This window comes from Archocentrus centrarchus, chromosome 4, assembly GCF_007364275.1.
Source record: "Archocentrus centrarchus isolate MPI-CPG fArcCen1 chromosome 4, fArcCen1, whole genome shotgun sequence".
Lineage (NCBI taxonomy): Eukaryota > Metazoa > Chordata > Actinopteri > Cichliformes > Cichlidae > Archocentrus > Archocentrus centrarchus.
The window spans coordinates 7,421,474-7,440,342 of NC_044349.1; positions in this window are offsets into that span (position 1 = coordinate 7,421,474).

Below are 18,869 nucleotides of genomic sequence, written 5' to 3' on the forward strand. Positions count from 1 at the left end.
GCTGATTTGAACAAAGCAGAGAGCGCTGCTTGCTCCACTGTCTTACGCCAAATACAGAGTTCTGATTTCTTTTTCCACTCTTTTCTCATTTCATTTCATTCTATTGAGAATGACATGGGAAAAAAAAAACACAAATACATCTAAATGTTAACCCAATGTGCTTCTCCATACTCTCACTCCCAGTAACTCCGTGTCTCTTCTGCCTGTAACCTTTGTGACTTTCATTTTAAAATACACTATTTTGATGTCTTTGTGAGATGAGTAATAAAAAGATAGCCAGATGCTGGAAGCAGAGGAGAAAGTATGAAAAATGAAGTAATTAAATGCGGAGCAGGAGAGAGGTTTATCTTTGAAGTCAGGACACAGTAGCTGTTTGTGCCGACTCTGACATCACAGACACTCTGTGACCCTGTGACACATGCACGGTTTGGTTTAGATGTGCTTAGATTTGTCTGGCCTTATCTCTGATTAGTTCAGCCCTTCAGAAAAACCTTGAATTCTGCTCACTGGCATTTTCCGTGTTAGAGAAACAACTGCTAGTAAGAACAATTGTCATTCTTCTAAATAATGAGCAGACCGCCCGACTTAACTTATGAAAATGAGTAGCAAAAAAAAAAAAACAACAAAAAACAAAACAAAAAGTTGAAAAGTTTTGAGACATATTAGCTGGCCTTTCTAAATACTACACAACTGTATATATATTTATCCATCCATCCATTTTCTTCTGCTTATCCTTTTCAGGGTCGCGGGGGGGTTGGAGCCTATCCCAGCTGTCATAGGGCGAGAGGCAGGGTACACCCTGGACAGGTCGCCAGTCTGTCACAGGGCTAACACAGAGAGACAGACAACCATTCACACCTATGGGCAATTTAAAATCACCAACTAACCTAACCCCACTAACTGCATGTCTTTGGACTGTGGGAGGCAACTGGAGGACACCAGATACTTTCACCAGCTTCACCAAGGTTTCACATGCTTTTGCCATTTACATATATACAATACTGGATATATAAATAAATCAAATATCTCTTGTTTAATTGGGTTCTCATTAACTAGCTTCAGAAACTTTGTCTACTTCAAACTGAAAATTTCAGTTTGCGGTTGTTCACTCTTTCCAGTATTTCCTAATTACTTTGTCAACACTCAAACACATCTACGTGCATGCCTTAGTGTGTGTGGGATTTGTGTGTGTGTGTGTGTGTGTGTGTGTGTGTGTGCATGTTCTGCTGTGCCCTGGTTAGCCAACTAACCCTCCACGTTGCCTCACACCTGTGGAATTTTCCAACTTCTCTTCCGCCGTGTCTAATGTTGTCCGTTTTCAATATATTTTTCCTGTTATTTCTAAAGCAAATATTTCATTTTTGAAAACCTCATACTGTCAAAATGGGAATCCCGGCTGTGCAGTGTTGTTCTCCGCAGTACAGAATGAATAATAAATGAAAATAATTGTCTGCTAGTGGCCAAAGACTCTTCCTATAATCTCACCACAGTGCGAACAAGCTCAGCTCTGCAGAGCTTTTGTTAACATCTTTTAACTCAGTGTTTAGTTTTAAGTCCTACAACTTATTGTAAATCATCACAGCTCCTACTATTTGTGGGGAATTAAAGCATCCAGCTTTAATATGAATGTGTGGGAAGTTCAAGTGACACAAGTGAATCTTCCATAACTTTTCTGTCCTCGAGCAGAAAAAGAAAAATGATCACAGACCTTGTCCTTTCTACAAGAGGCAGTTGTGATTAATTTAAGTAGTCAGAAATTTTTTAAAGAAATGCCATTATTTCCATTTAAGATGTTAAAGAAATTCAGCAGGCATTGCTTCTTGGAGACCCAATTTGACCTTCTCATGGAGAAATGATGTTTTCATGTTGAAAATAGGATCTTTATCTCAGAGGTGGGAAGTACAAATTCTTTGTTCCTGTACTTCTGTAGACTTTTCTGTATTTCACTTCAATATTTTCTGACAACCTTTTACTTTCTACTGCTTACATTTTCAGAACAAGCTCATTACTTTAGGTTTAAGACATTTGAAGGGAGTTATTATTTATCATCACTGCACGCCTTCAAACACCAAACTGATTTGAAACTAAATGGTGGGAACAATAACACATTAAAAAAACATCCGATGTGCCGGTTTCACATGAAGAGACAAAACAAAACAAAAAATATGAGTTGTACTTACCATATCATATCATTTGTGGTACTATACTTCAGTCTTTAGTTAGGGGAGTGAGCAAAAAAGGAAGTAATTTTTTTTTTTTTAATGAAACTTCTATCAGCGCAGCAAATGTCAACAATATTGTGTGCAGTTTGACACACAGTGTGTCTACTAGCTGGTGCAGCTGCTGTATTTCCCAGTGAGAGAAAAGAATGAGAGATAACTTCACTCAGAGATGGAGAAAGATGAAAGAAAGACAGAACAGGAGAGGAAGAAGAGAGGTTAGATTTAAAGGTAAAGACTGCTCCTTACCTTTGAGCAAATATTGGATTCAATCATGATGTGATAGTTTTTTCATACCTTGAAACAAATTAAAGTATACTAACGTTTTTTTATTCAAAGGCTGCATGAAAACACTCATTTAGTTTGGAGTACTGTGGTGAATTTACAGTAATGAACTTTGCTGGATTGGTACAGAGTGGTTGTGTTCATGGTCAATGTAAGGACACACCAAGTGTAGAAGACATCAAATTCAATCTAAGTGGATGATGCTGATTAGATTCACTGTAGTATCTAGAGGTAATATCTGCTTATATCTCGCTGAATTCCACAAAGAGCAGCAGCAGCACAGCTGAGCTGAGCACAACCTGTGCATGAAGAAAAATATACTGGAGCGCACAACAATTATTTCTGAGTGATTCTTTTCCTCAAGCTTCACTGCTACAACTGATCTTCGGGTTCCTGCAGAATCCCACTTCATTCGTCTTTCTGTTTAGGTGTAGAGGCAAAGTCCCCCATCCCCAACGCAGGCAACAGTAAATAGAGCTAATTTTTTATTTCCTCTGTTGCTCTCTGCTTGTGTTCTATGTAACAGATGTTCAAGCTGAGTAAAGTTATTGGAATTAGAATGCAAGTTAAAAAAATATTATTATATATCATTTTATTATGATATTAACATGACTTAGCTTAGCTTGGCAAAACATAGCTTGTAGAAATGTCCTCCAAAGAACCTCTTTTTTTACTTTTAAGTTAATGTACTGATTCAACTTCTTTAAAGTTGAATCAGTACATCAACTTTTGCCAGAGTATTTTTTTAAGTATCTGTGCTTTTAGTTCAGTGATCAATGTGTGTACTTTTCCAAATACCTCTTTTGCTTTAATCTAGTTTATACTTAATACATCAGTTTAATCTCTGAACATCCCTCACATTGCCAGTGACCTGTTTAGGCTTAAGGGTAGGGTGAGGTTCACATCAAACCCTTTACATGGAATTTTTCTAGTTAAGTGGCTTACTCTAACACCACCCTGGAGTCATTCACAGGTGACCTGGTGGATGTTGAAAATTACATATCTGGATGTTGGAATTGTTTATTATGAATGCACAAAGTCCATTCCTATAGTAGAAGTAGAAAAGGACAATAATAACTGCACAGTGTGAGTGTGTTTATGTACAGTGCGAAGGCGGATGAGTTGTTACTTCCGCCGATGCTCCAGGCTATGTGCGTTTGCAAGCATGCATGTCCCCAGATTATGCCAATTCTGCCTGTTTGGGAGTATCGTGTCAGCATATGGGCATGTGTATGAGCCCACAACAAGTCAAGGTGTGGTGCTGACAGATAAGGAAGGTAAAATCTGAAGAGTTTTCCAGATGACTGCACTTACTGATGGCTCAGACTGATATAATGGTATAATGACCAGACTGAATGGGTCAGTAAACATGTGGCATTGTATACAGTTATGGAGAATGCCACACAACACCCCCATGCAAGGCCTGAGTGTTAAATAATCCAGACTAAAATCTGCGGAAATATCTGGTGCTGTTGTAGCTTTCTTCTGACATTCTGGCATTTTAGGCATCCGTCAGATGAAAAATATGATGATAATATTGTCCTCACTGTTCTGGGTCGGTGCTAGTAGGTCAGTCTGTAACTCAATATTACTTTACACTGTTTTACTGTCAGCAATAAAATAAAATAAAATAAAATAAACTGCTTGCTAACAACTTCGCAATGAAAGCAGTTTTACTTGAAATAAAAGTTATATTGTGTTTCCAGTATGAACACAAAGCCTGTGAGATACTGCATCCAGAATACACAGCTACTCTGATATAAAACTGCTTCTTACCCTTTACAGTAAACATGCAAAGTGCTTAAAAAGCCAGCGTCGCAGGAATTTTCCAACTTCAGAAAAGTGTAAACTGGCAATTAAGAATTGAACCTTTTGTGTCAAGTCTGGGCCAGCCGCTGTGAGTGTGCGTACATGTGTGTCTGCATGAGGAAGCGCTGCGGATGAGGCTCTGTCAGCAGGCAGGATTAGACGCAGAGCAGCTCCAACAAGAAGAACCTTTTCAGTCCTTCTCTTCAAAGAACCTCAAGTGAGGCGTGTACGCACACACAGCAAACCTTCCTGCACCGTTTGACACTCTGTACGAGCAAATCAGTGTTCACACTGGGCACAGCACACCTGTTGGCATGTGTGTGTGTGTGTGTGTGTGTGTGTGTTTGTGTCTGTGTAAGCCCTCCTCCAGCAGCAGGGTTTTAGTGAGTACTTTTAGAGATCAGAGGTTTCTCAGGGCGATAATACAGCAAACTCCACTCCTTCCCTCCCAACCAAACCAAACCAAATACACCTGAAAACACTTGCACACAGGTGTGTGTGTGTGTGTGGCAGGGGGTGGCAGGTAAAGAGGAGGGGAAGGGGTGTGAAGGGGAGGGGAAAGTGAATGCACAATCATTTGCTCTCATATGAAAACAAACACACACTACCTCGCTCTCATATCTCATATTCTCTCTCTTTCTCTCTTTCACACACACACATACACAAAGACACACACACACACACACACACATATACACACACAAACACACACACACATTGATCCAGGGCTGGCAGGCAAAGGATTACAGCTCTGTGGTGCAGCTTAGCTTCGATGTGAAATGTGAGGAGGCCTTGGACTGAACTTTAAGACTAATTCAATAATTACAGCTGTTATGAGCAAGAAAATCAGCCAGCCTTTCTCTCTGCCTCTGTACCTGTCTGTCTGAGGAACATGTCTAACAGCTCGTCTGTCCTCTCTTTTCCTTTCAGATCTACATGCTAAACTATCTCTCTTGTCTTTCTCTTCCTGTACCTCTCCTACATACCTATCAATTTTGTCCTTCTCTAAATGTTACCTCCTTATTTATGTACAACTCCAATTCCAAAAAAGTTGAGAATGCAATGATTTACAAATCTCAAAAACTCATATCTTATTCACAATAGAACATAGAAAACACATCAAATGTTTGAACTGAGGAAAAGTACCATTTTAAGAATGATATTCACTCATTTTGAAATTGATGGCAGCAACATATCTGAAAAAACTGGAGCAACAAAAGGCTGAAAAAGTGAGCAGTGCTAAAAGGAAACAGCTGGAGGAACATTTTGCAGCTAATTCAGTTAATTGGCAACAGGTCAGTAACATGATTGGGTATAAAAAGAGCATCTTAGAGAGGAAGAGTTTCTCCGAAGTAAAGACGGGCAGAGGGTCACCAATCTGCAGAAAACTGTCAACGAATTGTAGAACAATTTCAGAATAATGTTCTTCAACATAAAACTGAATATCTCATCATCTGCAGTTCACAGTTTTATCAACAGGCTCTGAGAACCTGTGTGCAAGGGACAAGGCTGAAAATCAGTATTGGATGTCCATGATCTTCAGGCCCTCAGGCAGCACTGCATTAAAAACAAGCTTGATTCTGTCATGGAAATCACTGCATGAGCCCAGGAATACTTCCAGAAATCACTGTTTGTGAGCACAGTTCACTGTGCCACAAATGCAGGTTAAAGCACCATCATTCAATGAAGAAGCCACATGTAAACATGACCAGAAATGCTGCCTTCTACTTCGGGCCAAAGCTCATTTAAAATGGACTGAGGCAAAGTGGAAAACTGTTCTGTGGTCAGATGACTCGAAATTGTTTTTAAAAAGACGGTCCCTCTCTGGAGAGAGCAAAATCTGGCTGGTAGGCCTGGTGGTGAGCTTTGATTTCTTTTTTTTTTTTTTGCTGCTGCAAAAAGGCTCCAGCTGTTTCTATGTGCTGTGAGCAGGAACACAAAGGCATGCACCATAGTTCAGGTGAAGGTGATTTCAGGTGCTTCATGCCGTTGCAATAGTGCATTATGTTAGATGGTGAAATTGCTTCCAGGAGGAAGCAGGAATTCTGGGAAGCTCATAATAGTTCACAAGGAGATGACCTTGATGTGAGGACTGGCAGAAATTAAATCACACGTGTTTTGTTTTCTATGGGCGGAGTCGCTTCCTATCGTTATACCTTCCTAGCTCACCTGTCTGTCAGCTCTACCCCGCTGCCCCAGTGCCCGTGTATCACAGTTTCTGATCTACCTGGCATGTTTGTACCTGGGCACCCCTGCACCAGTCTCACCCACCTGTCTTCTTCTACCACCATAACTATCTGACTTACTTTCCACTTTTAAACCTGCCTGTTTGATCAACCAGTCTATCCAGACTGTCTGCCTGTCTAGGAAAATGCCTGTCTGCTTTTTAATCCTGTCTCTCTCCCTAACCTGTTTTTTTCCCATCAGAATTTTGTCGTACCGGCTCACAAATGAACAAACGCTGGTTGGGCAGAGAGTGAGAGTAGCTAGTGAGCTAGAGGGAGAGTGTTACCTGCCATGATACTGCAGATAGCAGTACTACATGCTCTATGGCCAACTCTCTCACTCTCTTGCGTGTGTGTGCTTGTGTAAGCATATATATATGTGTGTGTGCACTCTGGTTGTTATCAGGTCACACAGGGTTTAGTGCTTGGCTGCTACAAACCTGGCTGCACTGTAGTTGCTGTGGCAACATAATACGTAGAACATGTTGAAGGTTTTTAAGCTCCACGCCCCCTTCGGACCTCACCTGGTTCAATACTTGGACAAAGTTTGAACACAGATCTGTGAGGGACCAGGTTCAAATGACATTTATTTATAGGTCTAATGATCCAGTTTACCACACACAATACACTCACACAAGATACATGACAATCAAGGGAAGCCTTTCTGAAAATGACTAATGGCTTGCCTAACCTTATCTGAAAGGTCACCCACTGTGTGATCAGTCTCAAGTTTGTTAACTAAAGCATGCAGCTCTTTTGTAATCATAAATTGCAGGCATTTTTGTCACAGCTATAGATCTGCCACCAAAAAGAAAACAACAAAATGTCAAGAAACACTACATTTCACTCAGTAATGATATAAATGGTTGCAGTGTAACACTGCATAAAATTTGTCACAGATAAAAAGGACAGGACAGGATATGAATGCAAATAAATAATTAACACATTGGCTGTTTAAACCTTGAGAATTTTAGAGGTGCAACACCATTCATGACGGCAGTTGCAGACGTTTCAGCACAGATTTGCTGTTAACATTTTGTGGTTTCCAACCTAAAACTAACTCTGACCCTAATATTCTGTCGGATTCTCGGAAGAGGCCTCTAATGTTCAAAAGGACAGTTCTTTCAAAAGATTTTTGAGGTTAAGCTGTAAAAACATACATACAGATAGATAGATAGATAGATAGATAGATAGATAGATAGATAGATAGATAGATAGATAGATAGATAGATAGATAGATAGATAGATAGATAGATAGATAGATAGATAGATAGATAGATAGATAGATAGATAGATAATTTATTGATCCCAAAAGAGAAATTATTGTGCTACAGCAGCAGGAAAACCACGCAGTTAGTTAAAGAAGAGTAATAGTAAGACTGACGTTGTGAAAGAGAGTTTTGCAAATTGCATTAATAAATAATATGTACACTATGAATCTGAGAAGACAACTGCAAGAAGGAATAATACAGAAATTTGTGTGTGGAATCTAACAGGTGTGTTCACCTGTCACAGAAAGAAGAGTGATTATACACTTTTATAGAGAATAGTAGGAAGTGTTCTTTATGGCAGTGGGGTTGTGTTTGGATTAGATATGATTGTGTGTATTAGCATAGTACAAGAAGCTGAATTTAATCTAAAGGGTTTTTTTTTTTTGTAATCTGTAGTCTAATTCAGTGTCCATAATTATATACAGATCTGTGTTTACTGCTGGGATAATAAACATAAGACTTTATAGATCAGTGCAAAACAAAACACAGTCATAGGTCTCTGACACTATGTTACTGGGTCCCAGTTTGTTTGAATGAAAAATGCTTCAAGGACAAACAAAACACACTGGCAGCAGTCAGAAAAAAGAAGAAGTGCCACAGTGCAAGAAAGTGTGAGTATAAACTTCACAAAAGACCTTCAGCTATAGAGATCAGCTGGTCCGCATCGATATCTGCAATCATGCCTGCATACAGTATTCCACTATGCTCCGAAACAATTGTTAGTAGAACCTGAACTGAGGTCATGGAAAACCCAGTACATAAACAACAGCAAAAGTATAATTCAGCTGACACTGTCTGTGTTATTACAGCAGTGTGGTCTGTGCATACGTGTTTATGTAAGTGATTTCATGCAAGTGTGGTTGGGTGTGTGTACATGCATTGCCCGATTCTATGTTCAGGGCAGTGCGTGTGGTTGATATATATGTGTGCGTGCGTGCGTGCGTGCGTGCGTGCGTGCATGTGTGTGTGTGTGCATGAAATCAGATGAGCTCATTGTAGCACTATGAATGGTAATCATACAGCCTCCTCTCAGCAGCCGTGTGTAACCTACTGAAACCCAAACAAGAGATGAAGTGTGATAGTACACACGGACCTCACACACACACACACACACACACACACACACACACACACACACACACACACACACACACACACACACACACACACACACACTCACACACACACACACACACACACACAGTAGCTATGATAGGAGATGCAGAGCTATTGTGGAACTTGAACCCTCATGTTTCACTGCCAGGTGATCTCATGTTTTGGCCCAAATAAGAGCAAGAGAGAGAGAGACCGAGAGAGAGAGAGGGAGAGAGAGGGAGGGAGAGAGAGGGAGGGAAGCAGGTTGAGGGGATGAAACAAGGACAGTAATAAATACAGGAGCAGTGATACAGTAATCTTATATCTGTTCCTGCTCTTCTGTGTCTTCACAAGATTCAGTTACCATGTGTGTCACTGCACAAATAGTAAATACTAGGAAGAAATATATAATTTCCACTTCCACTGGTGTATACAGCACATAAATAAGTTAAATACTCTATGCCATACCAAAATTGCAATACCACTGTTCCCTGTATGTTAGCTGACTATCCCAGTGGTTGGTTTTTTTGCTCATCTGGCTGAAGGACCGATGAGCTCATGTCTTGGCTAGGCATCCGTTGTCTGTCTGTCTGTCTGTCCATCTGTCCATAATTCAAAAGAATTGCTACTCCTCCCAGAGTATTGTTCAGATTTGAATGAAACTGGCACACAATGATCACCTAAAAGGCCTTCAACCAAACTGTGCTCAAGGTTTTGGTCAAGGTCATGTTGATGTTTTATGGGCACTTTTTGTGCGTTCACTTGTTCTCATTCTTTTTATGGACATGCCGTCATAATAAACCTATACACTTAAACACTGAAACGCCAGAGTATTGTTTTGAACTTCGGTCAAAACATTTCGGTGGCTCGCAGCTCACTAATCACTTAAAAGAAGGAGCAGGAAGTTAGATTTTTAACACTGTCTCAAGACATTAAAACACTCTTTGCTGGAATATTTTGTCTTTCGCATGGATAGTGTTCGACACTTTAATTTGGTGGCGAACAAGGTTATCCTGGATATAACTGTTTGCTTTTGTAGCTTTTTAGCTTGTTAGCTATTTTGACTTCTTAGTAGATTTTAATTCCCAGTTTGTGCTATAGAGCCAAGAAATGATAAGAAAAAGCATCACTTTCTGTACTTCATGAGGTGGATGAGCCGCTACGTCATTGATTTTCTGGTTTCTATGTGACTCCCTTGTTGGCCTGGTTTGCTCTTTTCTGTGTACACACAATATGGCTGTTGTTCTTACAACCAACATTGTTCTCATTATTAAGAATCTGAACAGAAGTACAAAAAAGTGTTAAACCTACAATAAATAACCTTTTGCCCTCTAATGATTCCAAACAGTATCACAGCAGACGTTGTTGCAAAGACACAAATGTCGTGCCACATTGTGTAACTTTCCTGTTTTCTATGTACCCTAGCATCCACCATCCACAGAGCGCACAAAGTGATGAACACAGAAGAAATAACTGTTAATTCAATTCAATTCAATTCAATTTTATTTATATAGCGCCAAATCACAACAAACTGTCGCCTCAAGGCACTTTGTATTGTGGGTAAAGACCCTACAATAATACAGAGAAAACCCAACAGTCAAAACGACCCCCTATGAGCAAGCACTTGGCGACAGTGGAAAGGAAAAACTCCCTTTTAACAGGAAGAAACCTCCAGCAGAACCAGGCTCAGGGAGGGGCAGTCATCTGCCGCGACCGGTTGGGCTGAGGGGAGAGAAAGACATGCTGTGGAAGAGAGCCAGAGATTAATATCAATTAATGATTAAATGCAGAGTGGAGTATAAACAAAGTAAATAAGGTGAATGAGAAACAGTGCATTATGTGAACCCCCCAGCAGACTAGGCCTATAGCAGCATAACTAAGGGATGGTTCAGGGTCACCTGATCCAGCCCTAACTATAAGCTTTATCATAAAGGAAAGTTTTAAGCCTAATCTTAAAAATAGAGAGGGTGTCTGTCTCCCGAATCCAAGCTGGAAGCTGGTTCCACAGAAGAGGGGCCTGAAAGCTGAAGGCTCTGCCTCTCATTCTACTCTTAAGTATCCTAGGAACCACAAGTAAGCCAGCAGTCTGAGAGCGAAGTGCTCTGTTGGGGTGATATGGTACTATGAGGTCTTTGAGATTAGATGGTGCCTGATTATTCAAGACCTTGTATGTGAGGAGAAGAATTTTAAATTCTATTCTAGATTTAACAGGGAGCCAATGAAGAGAAGCCAATATGGGAGAAATCTGCTCTCTCTTTCTAGTCCCTGTCAGTACTCTAGCTGCAGCATTTTGGATCAGCTGAAGGCTTTTCAGGGAGCTTTTAGGACAGCCTGATAATAATGAATTACAATAATCCAGCCTAGAAGTAATAAATGCATGAATGAGCTTTTCAGCATCACTCTGAGAAAGGATGTTTCTATTTTTAGAAATGTTGCGCAAATGCAAAAAAGCGGTCATACATATTTGTTTAATATGTGCATTGAAGGACATATCCTGGTCAAAAATGACTCCAAGATTTCTCACAGTGTTACTGGAGGCCAAAGTAATGTCATCCAGAGTAAGTATCTGGTTAGACACCATGTTTCTAAGATTTGTGGGGCCGAGAACAAGAATTTCAGTTTTATCTGAATTTAGAAGCAGGAAATTAGAGGTCATCCAGGCCTTAATATCTTTAAGACATTCCTGCAGTTTAACTAATTGATGTGCGTCATCTGGCTTCATTGATAGGTAAAGCTGAGTATCATCTGCATAACAATGAAAATTGATGCAGTGCTTTCTAATAATACTGCCTAAGGGAAGCATGTATAATGTAAATAAAATTGGTCCTAGCACAGAACCCTGTGGAACTCCATAATTAACCTTAGTGTGTGAAGAAGACTCCCCATTTACATGAACAAATTGGAGTCTATGAGATAAATATGATTCAAACCACTGCAGTGCAGTACCTTTAATACCTATAGCAAGCTCTAATCTCTGTAATAAAATGTTATGGTCAACAGTATCAAAAGCTGCACTGAGGTCCAACAGGACAAGAACAGAGATGAGTCCACTGTCAGAGGCTCTAAGAAGATCATTTGTAACCTTCACTAATGCTGTTTCTGTACTGTGATGAATTCTGAAACCTGACTGAGACTCTTCAAATAAACCGTTCCTCTGCAGATGATCAGTTAGCTGTTTTACAACTACTCTTTCAAGAGTCTTTGAGAGAAAAGGAAGGTTGGAGATTGGCCTATAATTAGCTAAGACGGCTGGGTCAAGTGATGGCTTTTTAAGTAGAGGTTTAATTACAGCCACCTTGAAGGTCTGTGGTACATAGCCAACTAATAAAGACTGATTGATCATTTTTAAGATTGAAGCATCAATAATTGGAAAGACTTCTTTGAACAGTCTAGTAGGAATGGGATCTAACAAACATGTTGCTGGTTTGGAGGAAGTAACTATTGAAGTTAACTCTGAAAGATCAACTGGAGCAAAAGAGTCTAAACAAATACCAGCAGTGCTGAAAGCAGCCGAAAATGAAGAATAATCTTTGAGATGGTTATGAATAATTTTTTCTCTAATGTCTAAAATTTTATTTGTAAAGAAATCCATGAAGTCACTACTAGTTAACGTGAAAGGAATACTCGGCTCTACAGAGCTCTGACTCTTTGTCAGCCTGGCTACAGTGCTGAAAAGAAACCTGGGGTTGTTCTTATTTTCTTCAATTAATGATGAATAGTAAGATGTCCTAGCTTTACGGAGGGCTTTTTTATAGAGCAACAAACTCTTTTTCCAGGCTAAATGAGCATCTTCTAATTTAGTGAGATGCCATTCCCTCTCCAGCTTTCGGGTTATCTGCTTTAAGCTGTGCGTTTGTGAATTATACCACGGAGTCAGGCACTTCTGATTTGAAGCTTTCCTTTTCAGAGGAGCCACAGTATCCAAAGTTATACGCAGTGAGGATGTAAAACTATTGACGAGATAATCGACCTCACTGGGAGCAGAGTTTAGGTAGCTGCTCTGCACTGTGTTGGCACATGGCACTGAAGAGCATAACAATGAAGGAATTAGATCCTTAAACTTAGTTACAGCACTTTCAGAAAGACTTCTACTGTAATAAAACGTATTCCCCACTGCTGTGTAATCCATTAAAGTAAATGTAAATGTTACTAAGAAATGATCAGACAGGAGGGGGCTTTCAGGGAATACTGTTGAGTCTTCAGTTTCTATGCCATATGTTAGGACAAGATCCAGAGTATGATTAAAGTGGTGGGTGGGCTCCTTTACATTTTGAGAGAAGCCAATTGAATCTAACAATAGATTAAATGCAGTGTTGAGGCTGTCATTCTCAGCATCTACATGGATGTTAAAATCACCCACTATAATTATTTTATCTGAACTGAGCACTAAATCAGATAAAAAGTCTGAGAAATCAGACAGAAACTCTGAGTAAGGACCAGGTGGACGATAGATAATAACAAATAAAACAGGTTTTTGATTTTCCCAATTAGGATGGACAAGACTAAGAGTCAGGCTTTCAAAAGAATGAAAACTTTGTCTGGGTCTTTGATTAATTAATAAGCTGGAATTGAAGATTGCAGCTAATCCTCCTCCTCGACCTGTGCTTCGAGCATTCTGACAGTTACTGTGACTCGGGGGTGCTGATTCATTTAAACTAACATATTCATCCTGCTGTAACCAGGTTTCTGTAAGGCAGAATAAATCAATACGTTGATCAATTATTAAATCATTTACTAATAGGGACTTGGAAGAGAGAGACCTAATGTTTAACAATCCACATTTAATTGTTTTATTTTTTGGTGCAGTTGATGAAGCTGTATTATTTATTGTTTTTTAATTTTTATGCTTAAATAGCTTTTTGCTGATTTTAGCTTTGGTTTTTGGTGGTCTGGGAGCAGGCACCGACTCTATGGGGATGGGGTTTTGGGGGGATGGCAGGAGGAGAGAAGCTGCAGAGAGGCGTGCAAGACTGCAACTCTGCTTCCTGGTCTCAACCCTGGGTAGTCAGTTTTTAGGCGGGTTAATAAATTTGGCCAGATTTCTAGAAATGAGAGCTGCTCCATCCAAAGTGGGATGGATGCCGTCTCTCCTAACAAGACCAGGTTTTCCCCAGAAACTTTGCCAATTATCTATGAAGCCCACGTCGTTTTTTGGCCACCACTCAGACAGCCAGCGATTCAAGGAGAACATGCGGCTAAACATGTCGCTCCTGGTCTGATTGGGGAGGGGCCCAGAGAAAACTACAGAGTCCGACATCGTTTTTGCAAAGTTACACACCGAGTCAATATTAATTTTAGTGACCTCCGATTGGCGTAACCGGGTGTCATTACTGCCGACGTGAATAACGATCTTACCAAATCTACGATTAGCCTTAGCCAGCAGTTTCAAATTTCCATGAATGTCGCCTTTCTATGTTACCTACCTAGAGGTAGGTAACATAGAAAGTAAATACCTTCTTGTTAAAAATGGCCATATTTCCTCCTTTTCACGCTTGTTACTTTACAAAGAGGCAGGTGGAAGGCAGTATTTTTGTTCTGCATGCTAACCTTATGGTCTCTTTAGTCAGCATACATGATGCTAACAGGTATAATTTGTTTGTTTGGTTTTTTTTCAGAGACAGAATTCGTATGTCAGTGTCTGTGGCTGCTTCTTGTTTAGATTACAAATCATTTTGGCCACCAGCAAAATGGCTAATGCTAACAGCAGTAATGTTACAAAATCATCAGAATGCCCTTTAAAAATTCCAGTGACATTTTTCATAAGTATGCTATGGTCATTGGAAAATATGTTAGATAAACAGTTGGATAAGTTGGATAACAGGCAGCCATGTTTTGTTACTTACTAATCAAGTGGAAATAACCCCAGCTGGTTGCCCGATTTGAAGCTCCTTAAATCCTGAAACTGTCCACAGCCACCAAGCCCTAGCCTAGCTGTAGGAGAGAGGCGTAACATTATCAGAGAGACAAAACGTGAGTAAAAAACAACCTTAATATGTTTAGAACTACAAAGACCTGGATTTTGGTAGACCAGGTGGTCTCCAAAAGTCTCAGTAACGCCTGAAAAACTAGCTACATTTGTCGCTCGAGGAATCTAAAAACTCACAAAATATAGCGACAAAGCCGCTACGTTGGCAACACTGTCTAGTGCTAAGGGCTTGTTTGCACAACTGCTGGCACACTTCCTCTTTGCCATAAATCAAATCAAATTCCAGCCTGATGGCAGGCTCCTGGCAGTGCTGAAAGAAGATTTATAGGCAACCAATCTAAACACTGATGGTGTCATTTTTTTATACCTTCTACAGAACAAACAAAATAGATTCTATAATGAAAGGTTAGAGTGAAGATGTGCTCTAATGTCTCTGGAATAATCTACAGAATTATACAGTATTAATGAGTACTACACAACATGCACATACATTTACCAAGAAGACCAGATGAAGACTAGATGAACCGATAAAGAAAACTGATAAAATGATGTTAGCTCAACATAAAAACAGAACAAACACTAAAATCCTTGTATTCAGAGTAGTCTGATCTAGGAACTTATATCTCAGCATGATTAATTTTACCTACATTTAACTCAGTATTTGGTGATATTTGATTTATACATGATATCACACAAACTATATGACAGAAAAAGCGCAACGGGTTTTGTTTAAATTGGATCTCCTCACTGGTGATGTTCTACTTATGACTTCTACTGCTAGTATTTTCTGGTTCCCAACAAGAACCAACCTTTCAGTTCTGATTTTGTAGCTTGAATTTTGGATCGGGAACTAAAACCAAGCGGGTTCTGTATTGCTGAAAAAACTTTATGTATGTGTATAATAAGTATTTCTCAGGTTTATTACTAGATGCAACTTTTAAAACCTCAAAGAGGAGTTCCACAGCAGCTGCATACTCATTCAAAGTTTGAGAAGGTACTCCCTACAGTACTCCACAGTGGTGGTAAAACCACACAGGTGTTCTTATTTGTGTTGCCTGGTTAGAGCACTTCTTTGGCCCGCGTGTTCTGCATCTCCATCACTCTCCTGTTACTCCTATTACTCCTGTTAAAGCAGGAAATCTTACACCTTAATCATTTGTTCTGGCACAGTCGGTCGGCTAAAATGCAGCTTAGCTCTGAAAACTTAAACCTGAGCAAAGGACTAATGAGCCAGACTAACTGAAGACACCTGCGTGGCTGCACAGGTTTTAACAAGACAAAGAAAGGGAGGTTGTTTCAGAGATAATTCAGATGTAAAACTAAAGTCATAATAAAGAAAAAAATGCCACTTTAAATACTATCCCCTAACAATTATACACACGCATACACTCAAACACACACATGCACGCAGTAACATGCACCATGACCCTTCTGAGACCCCACAACCCTAACATTCCCCGTTAACCCTTGCTCTCTGACCTTATGCTGTAAACAGGTGGAAGCCGGGGAAGCAGCATGAGAAGGAGGAGATATTATTCATTCGAAATTTGGTCATGTGGAAAAAAATGTCATTGTGAATGTTTGTGCTTTGATCAGTCTAGATCTCTGTTTTAAAATTAATGACACTGATGATCTGATTTAAAACTTAGCTTATTAATGTACAACAGTTTCACAGAGCCTCTGGTATGAACACATACAGCTGCATGTGATATTCATAGTGCCAACTTGAAAATGCATTCCTGTTTTGTTTCTAGGTGTAATCTTTGTTATTTGGTGAAAAGTAGAGGCATTGAAACTATGAGAAAGAAATATAGAAACTATGAGAAAGAGGAAATGAGATAATGACCAAACCGCACAGTGGGGTACTGGATGTAAATGAAATAGAAAGGAGAAAAAAAAATAGCTGTCTCATCCGCTGCAGGTGTTCTGTCTGCTTTAAATCTTATCTTTTCTGTCTGAGCAAAATTGCCCCAACTGCACAGAGTCCTGCAACATAACCTACATGTGTGTAGTTAAACATGCAGATTACTCAAACTGCAGATGTAAATGGGGGTGGGGGGTGGATTTTTGCCCTGTCATTGACAAATAAGCAGTTAAAAGTGGAGTGTTATTCACCCTTTTGCTGGAAAGGAATATGGACAATATTTTAATTTGAGGTTACACTGTTCCTTTAAGGGACGAGAGAGGAACTGGGGTGAGAGAAATGACCGAGGGAAGACGAGTAAAAAAAAGGAGGGATGGAGGGCAGTCACCTGCGGTGTGGGAATGGACCAGTGCTCTCCACAGGGGTTGGTGGTCTCCTGCCCCCCTCACCATACCTCACACCCACCCAACCCAACCCCACACCACTTACCTCATTCCCACCCCTTTTTTTCAGCTGCAGGATGGGAGGAAGACAGTTTGTGGGAGAGGTGCATGTGTGCAAAGTGCAGGAAAACAGGGACTCAATAAACACAAACCAAGTAATATTTTTGCAGGTTGTTTTTGGTGATCTTATTAATACATATGCAATGTTTCAGGTCTGTGGAGAGGACTTCTACATGATCCTCATTTTTTGTGGCTAAATATGTTTTCTGTCACTGATCATTTGCTCCAAATGTGTCAGAAGAAATCTCGGTGACAACACACAAAACCATACATGATGACATCCTACCAGTCCATGTGTGTGTGTTGCCCTCAGTCCCCTAGGCAGCTGCTTCCAGATGACCCCCAGCAGCTAGCTGTCACTGGACATCTGCATCACACACACACACACACACACACACACACACACACACACACACACACACACACACACACACACACACACACACACACACACACACACACGCATTTGTGTGCCTGTGCAAGTACATACATGTGTGGTGGCCTCTTTTCTGCTTGGTTGGGATTCTGTCACAAGTATTTGAAGCATCTCTGAGCCACACACACTCACAATCACTGACACTAACCACAGGAGATGGACAGACAGATGTACAGTGTATCTCTCTCTGTGTGTGTCTGTGTGAGTGAGTGAGTGAGTGAGTGTGTGTGTAGATGATGCTAATGATGAGAGAAGGAATTGTGTTACTGCAGTGCTGCCAAAATCACGGCCCATGACCCCTCATTAGCAGACACATGCATGCAAACACATACACACAAAGGAAAGAAAAACATCCCAAAGCACAAAAAATTTTTTTTAATGCATGTTGCGTAAAATTATACATAAAGTTCAGTATTATATCAGACCTTAAATGACTAAATTTGTCAGTGCCAGATGTAAAAATGATAGAAAAAATTCATTCATCAGTCATTCTATTAGTGCTCTTCATAAGACAATCAACCATGAAAACATGTAATAATAACAAATACCGCAAAAAGACCACAATGTGTAAATTAAAGCCGCAAGCGGCGATGAGCGGGCCCTCGCACCCGGCGCGCGTCGACCCCTGGCGCGCTCCAGCCAAGCCGCGCGTCGACCCGTGGCACGCTCCAGCCGAACCGCGCTCGGAGGTTCTCGCAGACGAGAGAGTAGCTGGCTCACCCGGCTGCTGACGGCTCAGCAGGCTAGCCGTACTTCGCGTCGATCGTCTCCCGCTCCCACTAGGTGGCGTCGGTGAGTGCCCACTAATTAATATGTCACAATGCTCTATGTAATGCCTGCAGCCATCAATGAAACTGTAATGACCATAGGATGATGAGTATCAGTGTCCTACTGATTTCCTGTTGCCACTAGGTGGCGTTATGAGTGTGAAACAAAGCTGATAGAGGGGTGTGTCCAGTCTCCCTTACCCTCCCATTAAGCCTGTGAAGTTTGAGGCACATCGGACAATGTATGTCAGAGATGTAACAATTTGGTGCACTGTGGTATATGAGTAAAATCCCACATTTAGAGGGTTGCTACGGCAACAGCGTTCAATATTCTACAAAACCATGAATATCTTTTGATGGGCTACTTGTGTAGATGATCTGGAGCCATTTTGGTGTGACTGGATGAAAAGCTGTAGTAGAAGATGATTCAAATAGCAGGCCTGAAAAATGTGAGAAATGCTGCAAAAAA